This window comes from Maniola hyperantus, chromosome 20 (assembly GCF_902806685.2).
Source record: "Maniola hyperantus chromosome 20, iAphHyp1.2, whole genome shotgun sequence".
NCBI lineage: Eukaryota > Metazoa > Arthropoda > Insecta > Lepidoptera > Nymphalidae > Maniola > Maniola hyperantus.
The window spans coordinates 8,390,726-8,408,955 of NC_048555.1; the positions used below are offsets into that span (position 1 = coordinate 8,390,726).

An 18,230-nucleotide genomic window follows, 5' to 3' on the forward strand; every position below is an offset into this window, starting at 1 on the left:
GTCAAGTTAAAATGTTCATGTGCCCCTTTAAAAATGTTAAACATTGATAGCATACCCTTCCCCGCTACGTTGCGAATAATTTCCAGCCAGGAAAAATGAGGTTTTCTAAATTGGCAATTCTAAATTCTTGTGCCTATTCGGTCTCTTCAAATGACCCTAAATTCAAAGCCGATAATATTATAAGCCCTTAATTATTTATAAGCTTTGTTTAATAGCTCATTCGTCCAGTTAAAAAGTCTATTTAATATTCTTTAGCCAAAGCAATTGCGTGTAACAAACTATCTCAACTCTAATCTCAATGTGCCTACCGTAACACACGTAACCCCTTTCCTTTTTATTAGAAAACTAGCTTATTCCCGCGACTTCGTCCGCGTGGACTACATAAATTTAAAACCCCTATTTAACCCCCTTAGGGGATGAGTTTTCAAAAATCCTTTCTTAGTGGATGCCTACGTCATAATAGCTATATCTGCATGCCAAATTTCATCTCGATCCGTCCAATAGTTTGAGCTGTGCGTTGATAGATCAGTCAGTCAGTCAGTCAAGAAGTCAAAACCATTTTCATGTACCAGGGTATCATAAAATGTCTAGCAGCTACCGCCAGCCGTCTGCATCATTTATAATCATAACTTATCCAGTGAACACTTTAACTTCGCACCTCGGAGCACTCAGCGTGATGCAAGGTAGAGGGCAAATATTTCCCCAGGCCCTTTGTGCGTACCTCCTTTGAATTCTGACTATATTTGTATGAACTAGCCTGTAAGTTGTATTTGTATGCGTGCCTCTTACAAAACTCGTTGTTCTGATGTAGGTACGTGCCTACGTATTGCGTGCGACAAAATTGCCTTTTGTTAACTAAAGTACATAGGGTAACATTGAACGAAAATGCAAAATCAACTAAACATTGTAATGATTAAAGTTAAGATTTGAAACATGCTTTTGGGGACAATTTTACGCAGTTTATTACAAAGGTAGTTTTTTAAACATTGGGTTATGTTGTACCTCACGAAACTTAAAGCTAATCAAGAATCTAATTAAGATTATTTCACATACAAAAATACTTGTGGCATAACGAGTGAGAGAGATTTTGTTTTTGAAATATCTAACAATTTAGTAATAATACCCTATATGTAGTTTTATGAAGAAAGCTCTATCTACTTATGTAGTAAAACCTCCGTACCTATTTAGGTACTCTTATTTTGTATTTCGTTCTTATAGTTTCGTCTGTCTATCTCGTTTATTAAACTGCAACTTCAATTAAAACTATCTGGAGCTCTTCTACTAAACTAATGAGAACTCTATTTTCTATGGCTGCGAAAAATATATGATCACGTGACTCGCTTCAGCTTACCACCCTCCGCTGATCCATAAAACTTTAGCGCAATGAAAAGCGTGCGTGCCAATCGAGAATGCCAAAGGTCTCGTTTAAACTTTACTACCTTCGGGCTAATGGTACCTATATCAGCCTACAGGGCTACTTTTGACCTGACCGACCTACTAATACCCTTTATGGTGTCATGACATTAAAACGGTAGGTACGTGTGTATTAGAATGTATGAATATAGATGGTAGACGTCTGATTAAGATTTTCAGTAGTAGGTTTGGGTTAGCTGGGTAGGTTAGGGATAATGTGATTCGTGCCCGTGTAACCATCTAAATATATATGAGTATGAACGGCAACTTTTTTCCATCCATAACATTAACTTAAAAAGCTACATTTAGCCTAGGAGATATAAAACAAAGAGCGTTAAATATTAACAAAATGTGTTTAATAACTAAGCTTAAAGTACGTGTTTTGATTCCGAATAAAACCACATGATTTTTGTTGTTTTTTTTTCAGGTCAATTATCGCAGAAGTAAGCTTGTAATATTATTAAGGTAAGAAACACGTTTATATTTTAATGTACTTAACCATTAATTCACAGTAGTAACTTATCAAAATATAAAGAACTCTAAAACGCTTGCACGCAGGTAAAATCAAAATAATGTGGCATATCATGCTATTCGAACTTTAAACTTGAAATTGTAGCTAATTCCGTTGTACACAATCTCTTAATTAAACTAAAAAGGCACGTCTAAATCTATTGCTATCCCTTTCATAACGTTGCTTGCTGAAAAGGATAGCACTAGATTTAGACCTGTCATTTTAGTTTAGTTTAGAGATTGTGTACAACGGGATTAGCCCCATTGTTTCTCTAAAAGCAATATGGAAGGAAAAGTAGCTTCACTGAAATAAACGGACTTTAAATATTAGTTGAGAGCGTCCCAAATCTTTACTATGTAATTCAAATTTCAGTCTACGCCATACTTTTTTTCTGGTGGGAGGCTTCGGTTGTGACTAATTACCACTCTACCGGCAAAGCCGTGTCGCCTAGCGATTTAGCATTCCAGTTCAATGACGCGTAGAAATATAAAAGGGATTTGGGTTTAATAAAACTACCAAGTTAGCCCGCTTCCATGTACAATATTGGATATATTTTCTAGGGCAGTATTTTTTCCAAAATGTGTTAAATTGCTTCTTTGTCTACAAAAACGAGCACAAAGTCGGGCCTTTTTGATCGAAAAATACAAATATTTTAGCCCGTGTTAGCTTTAAAACTACATATTTTTAGAGAAATCTAGAAAACCACAGACACAGATATTAGTTTTTAGAATGTGTCTGCAAAAACTCATAGACTTTAAACTACGATTGTATGGAGTAAGTGACGGTAGAAAGGTAGAAGAAGTGCATCATCACTTACTAGGTTAATCAGTTGCTCCTTCGCGGCGTAATTGAAAAACAAACCAACAAACCAGCAAACATACACACTCTCGCATTTATAATATGGGTAGAAGTCACAATAATGTTAAGTTTAAAAGATTGTAATAATAATAATTTAACGTTCTTTCCGAAATTGGGTTGGAGTTAATGTAATCGGAAAAATTAGCGGAGCGTAAAACGCTTCGCAAAAGTAGCACGTAGACTGAAACTCGGTTTTGTAGACATTTTGGACGCTTTGCTAAAGTACTGACGAAGCTCTACTTTTTTACTTACTCTACAATTAAAATCTATTTATTTACAGTAAGGCTACTTATTTCTCATTTTGATGGGAAAACTTAAACATTATTTAACAGATATAATAAGCTCACTTATATTTTTTTAACGAAAAATATCGTTTGTTCAGTATCTATCGTTCAGTAATCAAAGAAATTGTAGCGGTAAGGAGTTTTTTTATTCAGTTACAAGTTAACCCTTGACTGCACTCTCACCTGGTGGTAAGTGATGAAGCAGTCTAAGATGGAAGTGGGTTAACTTGGAAGAGGTATGGAAGTTTTATTATTAAACCCCCTTGATCCTGCACGGCATAATACCGGAACGTTAAATTGCTTGGCGGCGCAGCTTTGCTGGTAGGGTGGTAACCAGCCATGGCTGAAGCTTCCCACTAGACAAATTATACCATTTTAAAATCATAGTGCTTGAATGAATGTTTTGGAACGTTTTCCCAAAAAATGTCCAAAAAAATACAAATTCAAGTGACACTCCACAGGAAGCTGCGATGTCGCTGCACGCTCCAATTATTTCTTGGATTAGATTAAATCCAACCCAATTTTGGGAAACGAGCTTTTAAACCGTTGCTGTACTATCTTTTTAATTGCTCGACGTTCGTAGTTAACCGAATTTTCACTTTAAATTAAAATATAAACTGTAAGTACCTACTGCAAATATTTTGAACTACAAAATATTGCGTATTGAATTTTGGAATATTTTAAACGTATAAAAAAGACTGTTCTTAAAAATTTACGATTTTTATGTAGCTCATGGTTACCTTTTAACTTTTTATGACAGAACTGAAATATCGTTTCATTGTAATGTCTACTTTCATCTTTATTTTACAGGGCAACATAAAAATAATATAAATGTAAACTGACATACCGAATCAAGATAAGGTAGATTCATTTTTTGGTTGTTTTAGCATCACTTTTCGACACAGAAAACTATTTTGATACTGGATAGAAAATCCTATTTACAGATCCATAAAAAACCCTTAAGTAATTTGAATACCTGCCTCTTTCTGTAGGTATTTGTTGCATCATTGCAGCGTGAAAATTAACGAAAGGACGTTTATCTGCATACTTAAAGTACACTTAAACGCTCTATACTCTAATCAAACGATCTAAAAAGCTCTACATTCGAGACTAATTTTAGCCACTACAGCCGACAAGTTTTTGTTCCGAGCCAAGACCTTGATAAAGGCTTCCCCCTCTCTTGAGTAGGGTTGTGGAAATCAGATACTTCGAGATCTAACACCGGATATTCTTTTAATAGCACAAGTGCTATAACAACGCTGTGTGCATTATTTTTATAACAGATCTCTTTTATAAGTATTAACTTAGTAAACACGTGGTGCTGTCGGTCAAGAAATAAGCCCATAACCGGGCCATCAACCTTTTATTTTCTCCATATGTTCAGACTTTTGAGTAGGCCGTGATAGGTCAATCATTACTTCATATAATAAATGCGAAAGTCTGTTTGTTTGTTTGTTGGTTTGTCCTTCAATCACGTCGCAACGAAGTAACTGATCAACGTGATTTTGCATGGGTCTAATTATAGACATGGAAACTTACCATTGGCTACTTTTAATCCCGGAAAATCAAAGAGTTTCCCCGGGATTTTTAAAAACTGAAATCCGCGCGGACGAAGAAGCATCGGCTAGTGTCAAATAAGACTCAAAAAATACACTTTTTCAAATCCTCTAAAAAGCTTTCGTATTTTAAACTTTCTGTACCTACTTGGTAACAAGTTGAAAGGAAGTAAGTAATTGAAGCGAAATGAATCGTTCACTTTCAAGCCGGATAACTTTATAGCTAATAAAAAAGCTGAACTTGAAACATTGACTAATTGATAGTTAAATTCGTCGTGTAAAGGAAACCTGTGTACCTCGTGCTATCTTCTTTTAAACATTTTATTAAAAGAATATTTCCTACTTTTAAGTATTTCCCATTTAGTTAAACCAAGAAAATCTTAGACGAGTGGGGACCCTAAAGTTGATGGAATCGTATCTTAAGATAAAGATTACAGCAATGTCTAATGGTCGGCGAAATACGAATTTCTTGTGTCCATTTACTTTTTGCAGACACTTTAATGTATAAGAACAATGTTCTGCCTTGTTAGGAATTCGGGATTCTTACCTGGTCGACCTAATTAAGAATTAAAAGAAGTGATTTATCAGTGCTGCAAAATTTGTGACACGTAATTTCACAAATGAGAGAGCTATGTTTGGACTTTCTCTACGTGATCAAATCAGAAATGGGGAGATCCATAGGAGAACTAGAGTAACCGACATAGCTCGACGTTGGGGTCCCAAGGTGCTGGAATGGCGACCTCGCACCGGAAGACGCAGTGTTGGAAGACTCCCACTGAGTGGACGGACGACATCAGACAAGTTGCAGGGAGTCGCTGGATTCAGGCGGCGCAAGACCGTGGCGTGTGGAAGTCCTTAGTCACAAGAGACCTATGTCCAGCAGTAGACGTCTATCGGTTGATGATGATGATGATGATGATGATGATGATGAATTTCACTTTGTAGAGCTGATTCAGTCGATTCAGCTGAAAATATTAAATTATGTGTTTACTTGTATTATATGTCTGTCTGTTAGCTTCATGCCCATCATGTACATACATATGAAGTCGTGGGCATCATCTATTTGGTACAGAGATAGCTTGGATTCTGAAGACGGGCATAGGCTATTATCCTATTTATCGCGGAAAATTAAAGAGTTCCCACGGGATTTTTAAAAACGTAAATCCATGTGGACGAAGCGGGCATCATCTAGATTTTGTATATACTGTGGATGTGACACTGAATTCACAAACAGTGACGTCATGAAAAGGTGCTGTGGGTGATATTATCTTGATTTATCGTTTGTAGATGTTAAAATGCGCGACACGGCGCCGACGCAGTTTTGTTTGGCGCCGGCTCTTAGTAAGCGATGCACCAGGTAGATTTTGATCGATAGATAGAACACAAGATTGTTGCATACAAGTTTTTTTAAAGATAGAGCTGACAAACTCTATAATTGAAAAGGCATGTAAAGGTGGTTTAATAACTTCACTAAACTCCCAATAGATGGGTATTATTTTCCCTGGCATAGCGATCATTGGAGACATTGTCATTGGCTGTATTTGTGTCTTGCTAAAATGCAAATTTTACAACGCTGTGAGTTGCGACTGTGATTATTTTAGCCTCACCTTCTCATTTACATAGGTTTAACCTGCCGTGGAGGTCACTTGGCAATCACTGCATACAAGAAATAATTGATTTAAACTCTCAAATAAAATATCCTAATTAATAAAGATCCTATTTAATAAAATACCATGAATTTACATAAAAGACATGACAGAACTAAGTCGACTTGCCAGAAGGAGTGCCATCCTTATGAAATAACATCCATAGTCCGTCCAAAATTACTCTTCACGCGCCATTTTAATTCTATGGGTCAACTGTCATGTCAAAAGTACGGTTCATCTTTAAAACAACGACTAAAATCGTACTTTTGCCATGAAATTTGACACAAAAATTAAAATGGCGCGTGAGGAGTTACACACACGTTATACGAGTGTATATAATAAGAAACATTGCACAGCGATATTCTAGGGCGTAGGCTGTACTGTCACCACTTTTACCGTGTTTCAAAATTGTACCATCATCTACAGCTTATTGCAGCAGGACTAAGGCTTCTTCATTAGCACGCCATTCACTTCTGCTTTTGGTAAACTTAATCCACCTCTTTCTTTACCACTGAATATTATATTATTCCCCGTCTTTGATTCGCAAACAAGACTGGCGCCAGTGATATGAAGCATATTTCACGCCCATTCAAGATGTACAAGCTGTCGATCACTTCCACGTCTAGCGGAAGACGATAGGGAGAAATGCCATGACATCATCACGCGCGTAATGCATTCATAACTGTTAACGTAATTGCTTTGTGCGGGTAACAGATACATAACTATTGCGGGCACGTTTTAAATGAATAAACTTCCGTGCTCAATTATTTAACCCACCGGAATCGTTAGGTTGTTAAGATGGTTGTATGGTCCCTAGTTTCCTACCTATATCTAACCGTTAACTCATCGTAGATACTTATGTTATAATTTTATTAAAAAAAAAATAGCTGGTTTATTTCAAGCAACAAGAACTCATAAGACTATACCCTGGATTAACACATAGGCTACTTTTTATCCCGGAAAATCAAAGAGTTCCCGCGAGATTTTTAAAAATGTACATCCACGTGGACGAAATCGCGGGCATCAGCTAGTAAGATATTTTGACCGAGTTTTGACCATAGTTAGAGCAGTAAAAGTATATGATACTTTAAACTGCAAAAGTTTCAGTAACAGATAACTGATATATAGTGGATTTTGCGTGTATTCGTACACATAATTAATCTATTTAATTTTCCTATTAGTGGGTAGAAAAGACGTGCATGGATCCAATTAAATAATATTTATACTGATACTAATGCACAGTAGTTAGATAAATCTGTCTCCACAGCAGGCGACGACGGTATAATTATTACAAAGTATAAGAAGCAGACAGTTGACATTGATATGTAGTAAGTCGCCGACCCGATGGTGCCAGATAAGGGAAACAGTGCGTGCCAGTTTGTATAAGTACCATAATACCTATTAGTTATGCTGGTTGATCTTTAGCTAGATATGCTTATTGCTGCTTTTGTTTTTGTAATATTTCCAGGAGAGATAAAACGATTTGCTATATAAATTGGCATACAGTAGGACTACACATGCAATAGAGGTGGTCAGATGGGGAAACTTTATTTTACATGGAAACACACTTTTGTTAATCTAAATCCGTTGTTTAAATTTGAAACCATATTTCGTCATAAGACCTAATCTAAGAATTAACCGCTGTGCAAAGGAGATTAGGTAGGCATCTCCATGTTTCCATACAGCTTATTAGCTCGTCTTCAGGATGCAAGATATATCTCTGTACCAAATAGACGATGCTCGCGACTTCGTCCACTTGGATTAAAGTACATATTTTAATAATCCCGTACAGGGAACTCTTTAATTTTACGAAGCACAAAGTCGCCTTATCTTATGTCCTTTCCTGAAATGCAAGCTACCAATCTACCAAATGTCAAAAGAGCCGTGAAAAGCTACCATACAGACAGACAATGTGGATATGCATTTAAGTACCTTTAAGTAAATGTAATGCATGTTCACATAAAAGTACATTAAGGCTAATGGGGAAAATACTTTTATCCTCTGAATTCAATGTTCGTTTAAATAATGTTGCCTTTATATGAACGGGTATTCGTATAAAACATTACGGAAGTCGCTAACGACACGGCATGACGATGTCATTTTATTTTTTGTTTGAAAATGAAAATTCTTGTGCTTCTTTTAAACAACATTAGTTTGTTCTGCTTTCTATTACGTTTTTGTGGGACTCAAACAATTAAAAATGCCACTTCGCTTCAGTAACTAATGAAAGATATTGACTTTTATGGTCCTGCATTTTACTCGTAACCTGTCTCTTTTAATCAGGCATCACACCGGGCATGTTAAAAAGGGACGGACGCATTTAAGATCTGTTTTTATTAAAGGAAGGTGGAAGTCCTTAAAGGCAGCGTCCTCGTTAAAGACGCTTCTTCCATTTTAGTTGCTCGGCATCTCCAACTGGTGTCCCGATATGGAATCGAGTACCTGTATTATATCTAATCCTGTCCCTCACTTGTGATTACTAATGAATACAAGTTATGTTCGCGGGACAAGCAAGTAGCAACCGCCGGATATATTACTTCTTGTCGTTAAAGATTACTAATTGGTACTTATTACCTACTTACCACAAGACGTTGTATTTACATAGCAACCTTTAACAAACGTCTACAAACAAGAAAAAACAGGAAAGTTTTTCTAAATTGTTTTAGGTACACACTTAATAGTAAATGCGACCTAAAATTGTTATCAATAAAAAAAGAGCGTGAAAAGTTCTGGGAAATGTGGAGAACAGTTTAGTTGCATACATACCAACAATCTTGCGCCACAATTTAAAAAAATTATAAATATCTATCACATTGGGGTCGCCATTGTCACCATCGTACTAGCAAGTTACTCAATCGACTAACAGTTTATTTAAAGATCACAATGCAAGTCTCGCTTTAGTTTACGAACGGAGCAAAACGGCGTTTCTTTTTCACCGCCAAGGCACCGAGGATTGGTTGGGTGAGTCAGATGCTATTTTAGGATCTTTGATGCGCGTGCGTTGGTGTTGCTGAACACACTCGACGCGCTTGCAACTAATTTGTATTAGGATCATTTAGGTAGGAAACATACTATTGTAGGTATAGGACTAAATTTTTCAGCATGTGACAATTTCACAATTTTCTTGTACTGCTGCTTTTATATTTAGTTTGTGGTTGAAATTGAGGCTACATTTCATGATCCATTTCGAGCCTCAGTTTTCTAGAATTATTTGCTTAAACATTTTCGTTTAGCTTAGCTGCCACATGAGGAATCTTCTAGGCCACGGAATGTTCGCCGTAATACATGATGGTTATTCAAGTTTCATCTCATTTTCCAAAACAGTTGCAGGGTGACTAATAAGTGATAACGAACTAATAAAATCTTTATTTTCATATGACAAGCCTGGATGCAATAAGCCAACATGTCAGGCTGGTGCACGTTCACAAGGATAAGTTTTTTTAATTGACCTTATGGCCGCTTCCACCCGCCTTGATGTCCGTTAGAGATAAGATTTGTTCTTGACCATGACTCTATTATAGAGTTTTTTGCGATATTATTTTGTAACTGTACGTCCAATTTTACGCCGATATCAAGCCGTGCTGCGAGTCATGACAATCGATACTATCTATCATACTCGTTAGCGTTGGACAAGGTGCGTTGTGATAAAAAACTTGCTATTCATAATGTAGATTGTAGATAAGTTCATTCACGGATTTGTATAATATATCTTCTACTAGCACTTAATCGGTATGAATTTACGTAGTAAAGTTATCTACTTACTTTATGATTCAGCTCCTGGGTTACGTTTATTGTAATATGCTAAGCTGATTTCTAGTTACTTAGTACGCGGCAGAAAATATTGTACATCAACCTTTAGAAAGAGTTCACTATCAGAAATTCCCGAATCCCCACGGCTTAGGAGTTCAGTAACTTGCAGAATCAGGATTGAGAAGTTGGGATACAAAGTTCAATGGTGTAATCTATGCTTGGCACCAAAAATAATATTCCATCATCCGCAGTTCCTGAATCGCTATAGTTTATAGTTTTACGATTTCCTGAATATTAATAACTTAGGCGGGCAGTAACCCTGCAGCATCAGGATTGAGGAGTTGGATCCAGAAATTTTAATGGGACCACCACAGAAACATCTTCTGTTGATTAAAAATATTTTTTGCAAATCGGTCTAGAAACCTCGAAAAAATCGGTGTACATACATAAAAAAATTACCGATTTGAGAACCACCACCTTTTCGAAAGTAATAATAATAATAATAAATACACTTTATTTGCACAGCCACAAGAAGGATTACATTAAAGAATAAAAAACACAGACAGAAGGAAGATACAAAAGGCGGCCTTATCGCTAATTAGCGATCTCTACCAGGCAACCTTGAAGATTGGAAAGTATAAGGAAAATTAGATTGCAGGTGGTGTGTAATATACTAATAAACATACATTCAAATAACTGATACATACTAATACATAAACCACTAATACATGTATTAAATAATATGTATAATACCAATATACTAATAAAATAGACTAATATATACTCCATAATCGTACTTAAAAAGAAACAAATATGATTGTCGTCTTCAGTTTGTAAGATAATGATTCTTCACTGCAGTTTTAAAGGAGTCTAGTGACTTTGATTTCCGTATGGTCAATGGTAGTGCATTCCAAAGTTCAACAGCTCGCACAGTGAATGAGTTGCCATTGAATTTCGTTTTATGACTCGGCGTTTCTAACATTAAGGTTCGGCAGGATCTTATGTCGGTTTGCACTCCAAGAAAACTAAACTTCTCCTTGAGGTAAGGGGGAGTTTTTAAGTGATATAGCACACAGTACAGAAGAGAAAGTACATGCAAATCCCGGCGACGGCGAATAGGGAGCCATTTGAGCTTTTGACGAAATTCAGATACATGGTCATATTTGCGCAAACCAAATATGAACCGAATGGCAAGATTTTGGAGTTGCTCAAGCTTGTTAAGTTGGCTCAAGCTTGAAAGTCGAAAGGAAATGTCCATAATAAGTACACTGATGTTCTAAACAAGGGCCATTCACTGTTGGGAGTAAATTTTTATTGTGGTTTAGCAATTAAGGCAATTAAAGAGCATCGACGGTCGACGCGCGTGGTTCTGATATTATTAGGCTCCGCGCAAACTGGCCACCGACCACAGCCACCGGTGGCTGTCGCGCGCCACTTCCTTTGGTACCGCGCAAACGAAGGTGGTCGATGACCGCTACAATACGGTATTTGACTATGTCAAAAATAAAATATATCTCAGTGATTTAAATAGAAGGTCATCTAAAATACGTAAAATCCACGTCCTTTGTTAGTTTTAAGTGTAATAAGCATTTCAAATTATCAATTAAACTAAAAAAGCACGTCAAATCATTGTGACGTCACATGCCGGTATTTTTTAGAAGCTCGCATACTAAGCGCGTGTTTTGACGATTGATAAAAATATACTGATTTGACTAGTTGTCAAATACCGGGTTCGTAACACTCTCCTGCTCTAGTTAGTTAGTGGAGTACGAGGCGGCATGTTACGAGTGGATGCCACTCGCTACACGTGTGGGGCGATTCCATACTAAACGTGTTAAAAATCATGTGAACAGCTTGTCGGTGGGTGTGATCGGTGGCCCGTTTGTGCGGAGCCTTAAATTTGAATCAATTTCATCGCGAGCAACTGAGCCGGGTCAATGACACGTTAGATGCGTATAGATGCTCCTTATAATATAAGCGTTGCCGTGCTAATTATCTAACTTACTATCTCTCATTCACGATTTTATGAATAACGTCTTATGTAATTGCACTGATTAATTCAAGAAACTATACTGAAAAAAAGGTATTGGTATCGGTTGCGTATTGCAGAAATTATTTTTCTTAATTAGTGTAACTAGCTTAAAGTATCACCAAGATCATTATTGAGTATCCCTAGTGGATATATCCCTATGTGGATATAGGCTATTTTTATCCCGGAAAATCAAAGAGTTCCTTTGGGATTTTTAAAAAACCTAAATCCAGGTGAAGGATGTTGCAGGCATCACCTAGCAACTCATAAATCGTAACTAATTATTTATTTATTTAACTTATGAGAATAAGTGACTGACCTCTGAAGACGTTCCGAAGTTGTGGATCCAACTGAACCTCGCTTCTGGGAGTAATACCTTTTGTTTGTCATTCTCAATGCTTTAGTAGATTATCTTTTTATTAATGGCCATGGTTAAGTAAACAAATTCTTGCTCGTAGTTCAACAATCGGATTCGTCATTTAGTTCAATAATTTTTCTTCATGCAGTTTAAATGCGCCTTTAGATGTTTTACACTTTCATCTAACGCTTGACTACAGCAACGGATGATTTCACCATAAAAAGAATTAATTAGGTGCGTGCAGTGCACTTAGATACGTTTTATAAAAAAAAATGTAATTTATAGCACCAGTCTTTTAGATTTTTTTATATGTACCTTCCTGTATTTTTTTGAAAAAGTTGTTCGGGGCCTATAAAAACCTATTCAAAATTACGCAATAAATTTTGCTTGAAGGAACACCACAAAACAGTTGACCAAATGAAGTACCTGTATACATCATCATCATCATCAATCGATCGATCACCGGCCAACTATTGATCATGGGTCCCCTCTTAAAATGAGAAGTGGTTTGGCTATAATAATGCCGATTAGCAGACTTACACACCTCTGAGAACATTATGAAGAACTCTCAAGCAATGCAGGTTTCCTAACGATATTTTCCTTCACCGTTAAATCAAGTGTTTAAAACAAACATAGCTCCGGAAAGTTAGAGGTGGTTGCCCGGGATCGAACCCTGGACCCCCAGGAATAGAAGGCCGACGCGCGACGTGTTAACCACTAAGCTGTTCACCGTTTCCGGTGACTACCCCTACTGGTTTCTAATCTAACTTAAAAGTTCCGTTCTACCTAAGTTATTATAGACACAAACCCCTTAAATCCATGCACACTTTCATACTATGGTTAACGGCTTTTAGTTGTACCAATAAAGCACAATTTACATCAACAATAACATATGTATGGAAAATAGAAAATGTTGAACGTACAAAATCTGCTGCAACCAAGTTGCTAGTGCAAACGAACTAAGGCTTTGGAAAAATCCAAATTTCAACTATCACGTATCCCCCACCATCACCAGTCTCTACATTGAAAATATATTTTCTTATAATAATATCAGATTTGTACCTAATAACAAGTAAATTAGGTATCTCATTTTCGACAAATTATAATTACATAATAAATGGGTTTGACAATTTAATCAACAATAACGATAGGTAATAATCATTATTATGTGGGTACTTAACCAATATTTATAGATATGGAAATCGTTAACATTTCAGAATTGTTTACGTCAAATGAAAAATATTAATATTTAATACCGCTATCACGGTCTATTTTATTCTCTGCCTAACCTTTGCCTAACGTCACTAGCAGGCAGTTACTTGAAAAATGTCCTGACATCGTTTGCATACAATAACCGGTTGTGAATAGCACGAGCGGGACGTGCCTTGGCTGCGGCCGTACGCAGGAAAGGAATTACACATTTTACTTTGGAGTCACGTGACCATTTCCCATGCCACCGAGTCGACTGCGGAAGAGTGAATTCTTTTAAGACCTAAATTATAGACATGGCATGTGACGCCACCAATAAGGCAGCAGCCTGAGCACAACCAGTGCGAGTTGCGACATATTTGTGCAAAAAAAAATCTCAAGAAGCATCGTCGCACTGACTGCCGCACTCAGAGTTGCTTAATCGTTACTTAAGTTTAGTTAAAACGAGACAGAGCTATATCTCTCACATAAATCTGTTTCGTATTAACTCAATCTTAAGTAACAATTAGCGACTCTGAGTGCGGCTGTAAGTGTGTTAGGGCTTAATGACTTCATACTACTAGAAAACGCGTGAATAAATCCGAGGATTTTTGACTACATGAAACTCTATAAAGTATAAAGCACGTGGCATTGTGAGTCCCAACTCCCACGAGTTTCCCATACAACCGAATATAGTAGGTAGATACAGTGTACTACGGAACAGTGAGCACTTTTAGTTGAAACAGGAAATGGATATTTACCGACAAGTTTTAATTTTGTCACAGTCAGTGCAATCAACTTTTTAAGGCTCTTCCACACAAGAACAGCGCCACTGTATAGAAAAAAATAGGTACCCATCTGTTTAAATTCCGGAAATATAATGCTCTTCTGCCTTCTTGTTGCATCAAGATCAACAATCACAGCTAAAAAGCTCTATATTTTACTGTTACTCTTAAGATGAATATTGATTATTATATGTTCAAAATCAAGGAGTGTACGGCTACTGCATTTAAAAAATGGGATTTAACAGTACATGAATATAATTAATGTTATTGGATGTTCAGATATCTACAAGAAATGCATAACTATACATAATATTGTGAATTTTGATAGGAAAAATTCAACGAGGTATCAAAATAAAGCTCTTGCGCTGGGTCGAGAAACTTAAACCTTTGCATGTAGGTTCTCTCCATAGCTAACGTAAAGAATTTAAAAAATCTAAATCCACGAGAATAAAGTCATAGGCTAGTTGCGTCATATACTTAATTTCACCGGAAGTTCGGCCTTGTGGATGACGCTTTACGCATTACTAATTGTGTATTTGGTTATTTGGTTGGTCATACGCATATGCACTTGTTGAAAGCTTTTTAACATTTCACATCCATTGACTTAATTAACCGTGACCATTTTAGAAAATTTCAATATTTGTTCAAAACACGGACCGGACGATGACCTGATTTTGAAACAGTAATTTAATACTGTTTGAAGAATGAATGGCTTGATTCTAGCTGTACCTTGGAATTAGGATATACTTTAGTATTGCCATGGACTGTAGGTACATGAAGTAATCAAGACTTATAAAACTGATTAACGGATTAGCCAACAAAACAGAATTGACCCGTCATTGCATTCCAAAAAGGGGTTATTCTCATGTCATTTGAAACAGGCTGAACCAAGGTGCGAAAACTATTGGTACCTATTCGAGTTGTGTTGGTTTTAACATTTTTTGAATTTTTTACTTGTCGCAAGCGACTAATAAATCGTTAGTAGCAAAAGAATCTAAGTCAGTGAAAAATCTTCTCGTATAAATTTAATCACTTTGGAAAAAAGTAAACCCATAAACCCAGACTAAGATTCAATAAAACGGTACTAAAACTATAGAACGGTTCCCTGCAATACCGACACAAGAAGCTTTCCTTAAAATCTTATATCGACATATTATTTCATCACTTCCTCAAAGTAACGTGATGTTTAAAAATTCATCTAATAAACATTTTAGCGTCGCTTCCTACTGCATCAGATAACTGGCAAGATGTTTCCCGCTAAGTGTTTTAAAGCATCTCTCAGTACTCGGTAGTATGTACACTTTCTGTGCTTTCAGTTTATTCATGTTTAAGGCGTAGATAGACAGCGCAAACGAGCGACGCCACTAGCACAGCAAAAAGATACATAGAATTTGTGCGTTTTGTAATAATAGATACTGTATGGAGCACTTCACGCTACATAAAGCTCGCAATGTGAATGCCTAGGCCGTTCTGTCTGAAAACGCATATAACTCCGAAAAGTTAGAGGCGCTCCCGGGATTGAACCCCCGACCTCCGATTAGGAGGCGGACGTCCTAACACTAGGCTATCACAGCTCGCAGTGATGTAGGTATTGAATGGCAATTTTTCCATTGGTCTCTTGGACTAGATGTTACGACAAACGGTACCCGTTGCGTTCCTGAAACCCTGATGCGCTTGCGATAACAACCGAGCCGTTCTGTCTGTGCATTGTAATCTTCATTACATCTACTTAAGGACGTGAATCCTTCTACTTAAGACCTAGCAGTTGCAATATCACGACATGTACCCGTCATCGTGGAGAACAGCGGTTGAGATCTTCTACTTAAGACCTAGCAGTTGCAATAAGAATAAGAATAAGAATAATTTATTTTGAATTTAGACAATATCATAGAATTTTTCAATATCATGACATGTAGAACATCGTGGACCCTGCTGTTGAGAGCAGAATATAGAGAACTTCTTCGTTCTCTCTTACCTTTCACTTTACCATTGGTCACGATTTTCTAAAAGGTTGTCTCAGTCACTTATGACTTGATGACCGCAGTACTCGAGGATGCTCCGAAGACAGGTGGTTGATAGCCTTTTCGTTCCTAGCATTCGTTTCAGTATGGTTGCGTAATGCGTTCATCATCAGCGCCCTTCCGCCATCAGTTTTCTCCTCCAATTTTAATATAAGTTACCTTCAAGTCAAGTGTCAATGCTGCTAGGAACCACGTTACCGTCTCGTGTTGTATCTGCCCATGCCTTTACAGCGACGCGCTGTCTAAAGTACCTCTTGGTAATTCGGTCAGCTCTGAACCTGACGTAGTCTCTACGTCTTGTGCAAATTCTTGAACGAGCTACGACGTACATATTTCAAGTTTACTGAAGCACTCAGCTTGTGTTAGTAACTTAGGCTGCGTGAAGCGAAAGCCGTAGAACGTATTGCTAATAGGCATGGTGAAGTAGACCTAACTTAGTAATTTGTTATAGGTAACTAATAGATATAAAGCAAAAGAAGGGTGGATAGGATAGGCACTTATGCCAGACGCATTCCACCTTAAGCATCATCACCTATTATTTAGTGTGATTGCAGTTAAGCGCATGCTTATTTACTTTAAAAAAAGGAAATGCTTTAAAAATAAAACAGTGCCAAAGGGATTCGTACTGTTTGCTATTAAAACCAAAACATATTATGCAATCTACAAAACCATTATCACCAACACCAAGTTCTTTAGTAAATTACATTGAACACGTACGAATATAAATTATTGTTGCACGACTTAATTGTTGGCTGTAATTACTTACAATAAACAGCTTCGCATGTGAGGGTTATAGCTTATTGAGTCTCGGACAATACCGCTATTCTGTGGCCAGCAGCATATGGAGGTTTCTCGTGTTTCGCTCGAACCAGCTGGCATGTAGGAAACTAATAAAACAATCAACATTTTTGAACGCTACTCACCGAAACGTTTTTGCTGAATAGCCCAAACATTGTTTTGTTACTACGTCGACTTTTATTTGTATTCAAAACTTTAAATACTGTACTTTTTAAATCTAGATTCTAGACCACTCAAATAACTATGCAATGCAGCCATTTAGAAAAAAATGCAATTCAACATTTCGATGCAATTCGATGCGGAGATTTTTATTCATCAAGTTACATCACGGTAACTCATCATCATCATCGGTATATCTACTGGTATTGAAATTATACTCATTTATTATTCTAAATGCAAAGGTATTATGTATAACTAGCTGATGCCCGCCACTTCGTCCGCGTGGATTTACGTTTTTCAAAATCCCGCGGGAACTCTTTGATTTTCCGGGATAAAAAGTAGCCTATGTGTTAATCTAGGGTATAATCTATCTTCATTCCAAATTTCAGCCAAATCTGTCCAGTAGTTTTTGCTTGAAGGAGTAACAAACATACACACACACACACACACACATACAAACTTTGCCTTTATAGTATTAGTCGGGATATACGATCCTGTGTTTACCGAAGCTATACTATAATACATATTATCTATTTGGAAAGATACAGCACCACAAAACAAGAAAATGAAAACTGACACAAAAGTGAGATCCTTAGAAGTAGAGGTGAAAGCAGCTGGGGATAGACTCGTTGAAAAAATGTAGTCTCGGCTAAATACACCATCAGGAGTGCCAGGATTTAAAAAGTAAAGTTTTCTTAAATCCTTTAATTTTAATTATATAAATAGCAAGCAAACAAGACCTGATCACCTGATGTCGCCCTGAACATTTGCAATACCAGAGAAATCGCCAATGCGTTGACGGCTCTTCAGGAATTTGTTGATGCGGCCCTAGGATCCTCATTTTCCTATACGAAAAATTGCAGTCAACGTTACG

General features: G+C 36.9%; 1 protein-coding gene across 3 annotated transcripts in view; it reads left to right on the top strand.

Annotated features, from left to right (window-relative positions):
- Dg (Dystroglycan) overlaps positions 1-18,230 on the top strand; it is a 126,720-nt gene that overhangs the window by 28,509 nt on the left and 79,981 nt on the right. For 2 of the 3 annotated variants that reach the window (XM_069505262.1, XM_069505263.1), the window contains exon 2: positions 1,841-1,878. The exons of the other annotated variant lie outside the window; for it this stretch is intronic. The gene's annotated coding sequence lies outside the window, so the exon portion shown is untranslated. The remainder of the gene's footprint in view (positions 1-1,840; positions 1,879-18,230) is intronic. 3 annotated transcript variants of the gene reach the window in all.